Genomic DNA, 10,062 nt, shown 5'->3' on the forward strand with positions numbered 1-10,062 from the left:
GCTCACCAGCAGCCCGGCTTATGTGTAAGAAAGGTTGAAATGGTGAAAACAGAAACTGGCTTTTTACTAGATTGAAAATACTGCTATGCTGAATCTTAACCAAAAGCATCCCCTAGATGACATCAGTCTGGTTAGTGTTGAGAGCAAATTCTCTCTGCAAGTGTGGAGCGTGTGCAGTGTCTGACTTACCTTACTAAATTCATTAATCATCTTTAACCTCTGTCACAGTTGCACTGTTCTCTCCTAAAGCTGTCAAAAGAAAGTGCACTTTTTATTGTTTACTTGAGGCTATAACAAAAGTGCTACCTAGATAGGGACTCTTACAGGCAAATGAGTTAAGTTTTGATAGAGATGACAGCAGTGTACAGGATTGCCATCATGTACCGTGAATTTGTAAATTTAACTAAGAAAGATTCTTTGGATAAATGCAGCCATTTATTTCTCTGGGGGTGGAAACTAAAACTAATCATGTTTGTGTAGAAAAATCTGATGATGGGAATACAAGAAGTGAATTTTATGAATTAAAGGTGAAGAAATAAATACTTGATGAAAATACAAACAGTGCACCAAAAAAAGAGAGGGCTGCCCTGAGACGCCTTGTGTTTTGCTTTCTTTGGCGAGTTTCTGTGCATTTCAGCTCAGCTAGAATTCCTACTTCTCATTCTCTGTAGAAGCTATATTTTTGGCAGCCATGGCAGCCTATGACTAGAGAGGATCACAGCTGAGAAAAGCAACTTTAAAAATAGACAGACTCATCTGTGGTGTCTGGAGATGCAAATGCTTTGCCTCCCGCTGCACCACAGCGTTATGAGAACAACCCCTTGGTATGTCTCCTCTTGTGGTAAGGCCCCCTGAAAGAGATTGTGCTGCCTGCCCTGGCTGTGGTCCTGCATCCCATTAATGGCACTGATGAAACTGAATCAGTGAAATAATTGGGAGTTGTTAGGAGGAGATTTTGGAAAAACCTGGACCTTAACAAGGTTTACAACAGTCTCATAAACACTTGCATCAGCACAGCTGATGAGGACAAGCCACCCAGAGAGCTTTACCACCAGAGAGAACGTGTGATAGCTGCTCTGCCGCCCTCCCCATCAGCCCTTTGCTGCCTCGAGCAGGCATGGTGAAGACTGTGAAAGGCCCAAAGGCAGGCTAGTTTTCCCACTAGATCTGGGCCTGAATCTCCTTTGTTTGAATATTGTCATACTTTTTCCTTTTGGGGAAGTCACCTTGGTATAATTTCTGTCAAAGATGCAGAAAGAGGGAACAGCAAGTAAAAAGCCTTCAAAAGGAGTAGTTTCTAGAGCCCTGTGAGGGGACTTAGCATTGAGTCTCACCAAAGAGTACCTGGTGCCCAAACTATTTTGGTGTCAGAGATGGCTGATGCTTTTACTTTATTTGGAAGTTGTGACTACAGGAGAAGAGATGAAGTTACTGGCAGGCCTGGGCAGATGGTCTCATTAAGAGGAGAAAGGCATGAAAATCCTCATGGAGTGGCAGGACCCATCTTTGCTGGGCTGGAAAAGGCCAAGTGCTCTGGTGTTTAAGGGCCTGCTCACCTCTTATGGTGGGACCTAACATGGTCAATGTAAAGGAAGAGCCAGGACGCCATGGGCAGCCTAAAGCAGAAAAATCAGAACTGGTTTTGCACCCTGGACTCCCAATCCCAAAGCTGAATGATGCTCTCTTAATCAAGTTGTCCAGTAATTCATTTTCTCTGCATGTTTCTCCTGCCTAAGCAATTCCTGCTGTGAAGGAGAGTTGGTTTTTTCTGTTGTGTTCCTTCAGAGCTGAAAACCCTATGAACCACCATGCAGCCACATGCTTATGGACCACCTGTAGCTGCCTGGGGCTGGCAAGGAGAGTGGGGCACTTCCCTGGCTCCCTGCACGTGGATGCTGCAGGAGAGGGCTGTCGGAAGTCTCCCCAGGCTCTGCAGGCAAGGTTGGCACAACTTCTTTTGCCTTCTTTCCCTCTTTCCTTCCTTCCTTGGCCCTGCCCCTCCAAAACTATCCCAATTTCTTCTCCTCACCTGATGCCTGGACAGAACAGATGGAGACAGACCCTGCTTAACCAGCACCTTCCTTTTGTCCCAAGTGCAGGCCTAGCCTGTTGCCCCTTCTGGTGTCTCGGATTTTGTGTTCACCATTGCCCTAGCCCTGTCATCACTAATCACCAAAAGACTCAGTGTGGAAGGGACCTCTTGGGGACCCCTCATCCCATCTGCCCCTCAGATCAGCTCTTCTAACTGCTCCTGATAGTACCTTTGTCTTTGAGATAGCACTGCTGTCTTCACCCAGTCGAGGAGGTCACCTGGGCAGTGGTACAATGCTGCAGTGGAGGAAGAACAAAGCTGGTGAGCTCTCTGGGAAGTTTTATTCTTCCCTTACAAGAATCTCAGTGCTGCTTGGAGGTAGTGGGATGCTAAGAGAAGGATTTCCATGACACAGGCAGCTATGCCCAGCATCCTTGCCTGTAAAACTTCACTCATCTGAGTATTTGTGTGTGGCAGGGGCTGAAGTGTTCTAAACCAGACATTAGGGGCTTTGAAATGGCATAAACCAGAAGTGAGTTTTCTTTTGCAGGGAATGGGGAACAATGTTCTGCTGAATATGGTCATACACAACTCTGACAGCTCTGTTAGTGTGTTACTTAACCAAAATTTACTCTCAAATCTCTTGTGATATTTGTGAGAGGCAAATTTGTGTTTAAATTAATTCAAAAGACATCATAAGGCAAAGAAAATAGGATCTGCCTCTCAGTTGCAGATGTCCACCATGCAGATGCTGACATTTCAATAAGTTACTCATCCTCCAATAGTCAGGGGAAAGAGAGAGGCCTCTCTAAGTGTGATTCACGACACTTTTTCGAATGTCTACTCTAGGATGAAATTAATCAAACTCTTAAAAATGTTCAGTTCCGTTCTGTAGGCTGCAAAGAACCTGACAAGATCTCTTATGGTACAGACATCTGAAGCTGGTGAGATGAAGCACAGCCAGGGTGACAGGAGGGAATCCCAGCTGCTGTGATGTGCGTTGTCACTTTACTCACCCCCGTTGTGCAGCCGCTGATTTTCTCGCAAGCTCCGGATGTCCTCTCAGGGTTTTCCCTCCCGCCTTTGGTGCCACAGCTGGGACGGCTGAGGCCACTAGATGGGGGTGCAGGATCTCCTGCAGGATCCGTCCCACAGCCCCGGGGTCCTGCTCAGGGTGCGCTGCTCAGCGGAGATCCCGAGTTCAGGAGTGCTCTCCTGGGACGCCAGCCCTGGCTCCGTGCGTTGCTGGCTCAGCTGGTTCCACACGCGGACCCGGGTGGGATGCGAGCCCATCGTGGGTTCCTGCTGACTCGCCAGAACACGCTCTGAGGGTTTAAACTGGGTTGTTTTCCCTTTGCCTCCTGTGGTGGGACAGGATCACGCCCGGTCGGGTGCGAGCTGGGGCTGCTCCAAGAGCCCCTGATGCGCCAGGAAGCTGCCCGGACCCAGCGCGCCCTCCCAAACAAACCTGGGCTGGCAGAAGCCGAGCGGGTTGGCTCAAGCCTTGCATGGCGGGTCCATGGTGCTTTCAGTTGTGTACTGGATGCCAGATAAAGCAATATTCCTGCTTGGCAGAGGGCAGCCAGATGAGAAAGGTAAATCCCTCCTGCTTCAGCACAAGGAGAGTGGCAATTCTCATGTGGTACCACTTAGTTCTAGAGCACCAAAGCAGCAATGAGTTTCCTGGTCATTGCTTTCAGTTTACTTAGTACTTCTTGTATTGCATGTGTGGGATGCTGTTCTCATTTTTAACAATCTCTGGTCCCCTGATTTGCTGCTCTGTCTTTTCCAAATGCAAAGGGAAACGCACCTGACTGGGTGAGATGCGCATCCTTATTTTTAAATTCACGCTGGAAAATGACTGTGTATTTAAGTCTCCAGTGCCACAAGTGATTTCTGTGGTGAGGATCAGAGAGCTACTGGTGGCCCTGTGGTGATTTCTGGGGTGGCTCGGAAGAAATCCCAAGGCCGGAGGCGCTGACAGCACTGATGCAGTACATCCCCATCCATATTACCATCACATCCACATTAGAGCTGGCCTAAAGGACTTGTGTTCTGAAAAAAGAAAATACTTATAAACAGTGTGAATACTGGCATTCCTAAATTTGGAACCAGGGGTATCATCCTATTGCTTTTGCAAGCACTAGCAGAACAAGAATACTGCCATATTTGATCAATCTTATGAGTCCTGAATCTTGTGAGAATTCTTTAGAGCTCCTCAGCTGACCAAGAACAACCCTCAAGCCCGTCCTTAAGACACAGAAAGCATCCTTTGTGCCTTCTGTTTTGTTTGCAGGGATCAGGTGGGGTTATCAGCAGGGTTGAGTCCTTAGTAGGGAGCTGCTGGCAAACCACCTCTGCTTCTGTCCTGGTGTCCAGGGACCAGAGAAGCTGGGCTGCCTCTCAGGCTGGACAGGGCAGGAGAGAGGAGCAGTGCTAAACAGGCACCTGCGTCTTGGGAGCTGCTCAGACCTGGTATGGGGAGGGATCTGGACCTCAGCTGGACAGGGGAGAAATTTTCTCCACAGCTTTCTTTCACATCCCCTCCTGAGCATCACACATTCAGACCTCCTCCCTGGCACTCCTTAATCAAGCCCTGACCTCCAGAGCCCCTCCTGCTGTCACAGACCTCCCATGGCATGGGGGAAGGCTGCTGGCAGCTCTCCTCAAGGAGCAGATCCTGCTCCCCACAGGCCACCAGCTATCCCTGGCAGGACTGTGTGAGCCCAGGGAGTTTGCCAGAGACGTGTGCAGCTGGGCAGGCTCTAACATGTGGCCTTGGAGCACCTCTCCAGGGCACATCCTGGAAGAGGAAACATAAATCACGTTGGCTGTGTGGCTTTCTCCCAGTGCTCTGCACAGATCAGCTGATCTCTTTGTGTTTGCTCTGTGTTTTTTTCCCTGGGACACACGTGACCTGCAGATATCCCTTCTTAAGAAATGTTTGCCTGAGATTTGAGCCAATGCTTGGACCTGGGAGTAGGGCACTTCTCAGCTTCTCCTCTGCAACACCCCTAAATGTCAGTGGTTTGTGCCTTTCCCTGGGCAGACATGGGGGCAGGGCTGGCAGGACCTGTGTGCTGGTGGCCCAGGCTGCTTTCAGCTACATTTGCCAGAGACTGGATATTTTGTGCACTGGTTAGCTGAGATGTCTGTCTCCAGATGCTGGAGTATCTCATTCTTGGCTGTGAGGGTTGACATGGACCAGCTGAGAAGCAGATGCTAATTAAAACAGAAAAACAGAGCTTCAGTCTGATTTACCATATGTCCAAGTCACCTTATACAGAGGATTTACACCATGATATGGTGCTGTGGTTGGTGCAGGGTGAGGCTGTGATCTCTAATGCTTATTTCTAAAGGGCTATGCTGAAGCCATGTCCCTTTTCCTTCAGTGTGGCTTTGTGTTTGAGTATCTGCTCTCACCCCATTTGCTACTTAATTCCTGCTGCTAGTCTGTCTCACACCCATTTTCTGTCATCTAAATTTTACCTTTTTCTTTCATCACGGTCATTGCTTTTGTAGTACAAAGTACAGTTTTGGTGGGAAGGGCTGGTGGCAAAGCACAAAATTAGGTTCATCTTGCACCAGTGAGGTGAGTTTGGCTCAGGCTGCTCTTCTCAGAGTGGCAAGCAAAAAAGCCTATGAGAGCAGAAACCCGTGTTAGATACAATATTCCTTTCCTCTGCTGTTTGTTTCTCTTATAACAAACACAGGTGAGATGGAAGATTTACAAGGCCACTTCCCACTGATAAGAGCTGTGTGCTACCAGGTGTTTGTTCAGAGGCTGGGGAGGGCACCACTGGGCTAAAACCTAGCAGAAACACTTTCCAGCACTGAGAAGCTCTCTGCTATTTGCAACTAAAAATGAAGAAAAGGGTGAATGAAGAGCCGATTCAGCTATGAGAAACCTGCTGGAGGTTAAACCTCTGCCTGTGCTGCCCTCCAGGGCATGCTGGCTTTGTGGGTGAGTGAGAGAGGTGTTGCATGCTCTTGGTAAACTTTTGCTTTAAACATTCAGCATAATGGTCTAGGTAAACCACCTCTTCCTGGCGCAGCGAGAGCCACACAGCCAAAAACTCATTATCCAGATATACTTTAGTCTGCTTTATGATAGCTGGGCTGTCTGGCAATCTAAACTCCCTAACAGAGGACTTCCCCCATCTCACTCAGCAGAGATCTGAAAATTGCTCTGGGAGATGTTTTTGGTACAGTGAGCATATGAAACACTTGTATCAGAACAAGTCACAAACCCTTTCTCTTGTTAAATGGGTTTTAAAAGCTTTACCCTCAGGGTTTTGAATTATCATCAAACAAAACAAGACTTGGATTCAGTTGTGAGGCCTTGGTGGATTATGCTTCACCTTGAGTAATAGCTCCAGCATCCCACTGTCTCCTCTCCCCTAAGCCATTCTCTGGACTGAAGGCTTTTGGGGGCACAAAGGGATTGGATGTGTATTCTCTTCACATTGTTGTGAGGTGCAAACAACAGATTCCACCTCACAGGATCCCTGAGGGCTGCGGGTGGTGTTTCCCCGTTGGGCCCTGAGCCAATCCCAAGCACTCACTCCTGAGCATGTTGTGGCTCTGCTGAGGGAGAGGAGAAGCAGAAATGATCTGTCACTGCCTGTACAGCTCCTGACCCCAAGAAGCAGCTTCTGGAGCAAGTCCAGGGGACATGACTTCAAATCATGGCCCCTGATAAAGCCTGGAGTCAGGTGAGGTAAGTCACGGGAGCTGCTCATCGTTCACTCCCCTTGAAACAGAGGAGCTGAGCATCCTGCTCAGATTTCCATGATGAGAGGAAGGCCTGTGCAGTCTTAGATCCCTTCAAATCCTACCAAAACCAAGAGCTGGCATTTTAATCTAAAAAAAAAGAGCGTCTCAAAGCCCTGTTAAGCACAGGACAGCCAGCCGTTTCCAAACGTCTCTGCCATCTGCTGCCTACTCCATTTTTTGCTGGGAGCCACTGGCCCTACAAACCCTCTGGACAACGTGAGCTTGCATCTGTAAATCTCTGAGGCAGAAGGTGCAAAAGCAGCCAGACTCCACTGCCACCGCTGTCAGCCTCAATTCAGCAGAGACAGACGCAGGAGAATCTGATGCTGGGGAGAGTGGAGGGGCCCCTGTCACACCCAGTAACCCTGCTGCCACCGCTGTCCGCGCTTGGGACCCTCAGCAGCGCTGCTGCAGCTGGGGCAGTCTCTTACCTACGGGATATCTCTGCTTTCCAGTGAGGTATTCAGAGGATTAGCAGGAACTCAAGTGTGAGCTTTCCGTCTGTCAGCTGGCCCTTCAGTGAGGGAGGTCTGAAGACACCATGTCTGTGACTATCAGAATTATGAAAGAAATCAGAAATCTGCCTCCCTCCAAAACCTCCCAGCAAACCTTCATGGTCAGGCTGCCAGAGGCTGAAGAGTCTGAGCAGTGCTGATCCCTGAGGGCGGCCACTTAGTCTTCAGTGGTTCGGGGCTGTCTGCAGCACAGCTGCTCCGGCTCAGACTGAGACTGAGGCATCCAAACTATATTCCAAGGTCACTATAGTTTTCCTTCCTGTAGGACTTGCCTCCGCGTCAGCAGCCCCGTGGTGTTTGTTGGAACTACAGATAATTTTCCATCTTATGCAGCACAGTGTTTGCTGCAGCCTAGTGGGTAGGCTGGGTAAAGCCTGCCACTTGCCCCATGATTCTCTTGCAAATTTTTTCCCCTCTCTGCCCTGCCTCCATCAATGGGGCTGACACGTTTCCTTCCAAGTTACCAGCGTACACCGGCCAGCAACTTTCCATCGTCATGGAAAGTCCTGCTGTATTCCTCAAAAGCACAATACTTTCTATTGCTGCAACCAAATCAATCGCTGGGGAAAAAAAGAAAGAAAGAAAGAAAGAAAGAAAGAAAGAAAGAAAGAAAGAAAGAAAGAAAGAAAGAAAGAAAGAAAGAAAGAAAGAAAGAAAGAAAGAAAGAAAGAAAGAAAGAAAGAAAGAAAGAAAGAAAGAAAGAAAGAAAGAAAGAAAGAAAGAAAGAAAGAAAGAAAGAAAGAAAGAAAGAAAGAAAAAAGTTTGTGTATCAGATACATCATCAGCAAATATTGGGCAACTCCTGTATTTCCCCCAGCAATACAACTTACAGGGAAGTAAATGCCATTGGATGTCAGAGCCCTAGAAGCTCTGATGTAAATCCCATTTGGGACTGAAGAATTTAGTCTGATATTCACGCAGCCTCCTTGAAAGGCTAAGGGGAATGTTACCTTGATTGCTATTGAGTGGGACCCATCAACCATGCAGCTGCAGATGGAAATAGCTTTTCATAAGATAATCTTTCTTCTTGTATTCTTTTCCCTGACATCATTTTTGCTGTAGGAAATATGTTGTTCAGAGCAATGGGCTTGCAGCAAGGCACCTCTGTAAGCTGGATTTTTTCACTCTGTTCTGACCAGTGGATTTTCTTGGCAAAGGCACATAAAAGCAACACAGAGAGCTGCCTTGGAGGAAAGTGGATGTCTTGTAGGCCATGATCTGATGTTTTCCAGACAACGTCTGGCAGCAAAGTGCACTCTTTTCCAATTCTTCAATGTCTTCAAGAGGTGGATAATATAATCAAATATAGGTGTCCAAGAATAGATTTGACTTGTCTGTTTCTATCTGTCTTTTTATGTACTTAAAACAAAAAGCATCACTAGGAGCTCAAATTGAGTTTGCCACTCAAACCTGTAAATATTTTTTTGGAACTCCTACTTTGCAGTTTGCAGTCTGAGCCTGTCTCCCTCTCTCCGCTCATCCTGGGGAGCTGTGTGGTGGGGCTAGCTGAGGGTAGTCCTGGTCAGGTGAGAGCCTGGCAGAGTCTGCATTCACCAGCACTCACCAGGAGCCCAGAGACATCTTGGTAAAGGACATGATATGAGCACAGTCCATAAAACTCTGATTTTCATGCAAGGAATTTGAAATATCGTAGAGGTGGGAAATGGCCAAGAGAGGTTGGCATGGCCTGACTCATCACTACATTAGCGCAGTGGTAAACCTAATAATCTCTTGAGATGGTCAATGGAAAATGGCAGGCAACTTGTGCCTGCAGAAACACTGTAAAATGGAGGCAGGTTGGTTTTGGGTTTAGCTGTGAATAGCTCAATGGTGCTACCTCATGGCCAGAGAGAAAACTACTTCATCCTGCTATTTCTTTTTAAATTTTTAATTTATCCTGTAAGTGACAGACTTGACTGGAGTCTCTTACTGCTGGACAAATCTTCCAAGTACATCCAAGTATCCAGCTGCATACACGAGAATTTTTTTTATTTTGGTGGAGGCGGAGTGCAAACTTAAATGTTGCAAGGTTCACAGAGTACTACTGTTGAATAAAAAGTTTCTGTTTGTCCTTCTCCTGTTACCTAGCAGTGTTGTACCCATCTCAGACAGGGAGCTCTTTGGCACAGGGGCAGCTTCTGAACTCTGTTGCCCAATTCCTTGCAGAGGAGGCCACAGTGGTGCAGTGACCACAGCTGGCTGGTATTGCAGCTGGCCCCTACACACCATGCCCGATCTTGGGAAAGATAAAGTTAGGAACAAGCCAAAAAGAATCTGCTCAAGGCCCCTAAAAATGTTGCCAAATGTTGCCTGATTATTTTGAGCCTTTTGTTCCTTCCCCCTTTGGATTTCTTCTTTTCAATACTAGCTGGAAAAGATCAAGCGCCAAAGCGCACTAGAAGTGACTCATGATTTGGAAAATTGATTTGGCATGAGAACCCCTCGTTCCCTTTCTCCACCTTGTCTCCAGCCCTGACACAGTGTATTTCTGTGCTGCTAAATAAAAGAGAGCTGGGGACCCACGGTGAGGCCCCTGGCTCTTACCTGCCCCGTGCTAGGCAGATTTAAGCCACACTGATTGCTTTCACGCTGTATCACACCCACCCTGGGTCTCTTCTGAACCACCGGTGGTACCTCTTGGACCCAAAGACATGTTTGTGTTTTGCTGTCTCCTTTTGGTGCAAAGGGTCCGAATTACAGAAATACTGTGGGGCCTCAGAGTGCAGCCCCCAGGATTTG

The sequence above is a fragment of the Hirundo rustica genome, chromosome 2 (assembly GCF_015227805.2).
Source record: "Hirundo rustica isolate bHirRus1 chromosome 2, bHirRus1.pri.v3, whole genome shotgun sequence".
NCBI lineage: Eukaryota > Metazoa > Chordata > Aves > Passeriformes > Hirundinidae > Hirundo > Hirundo rustica.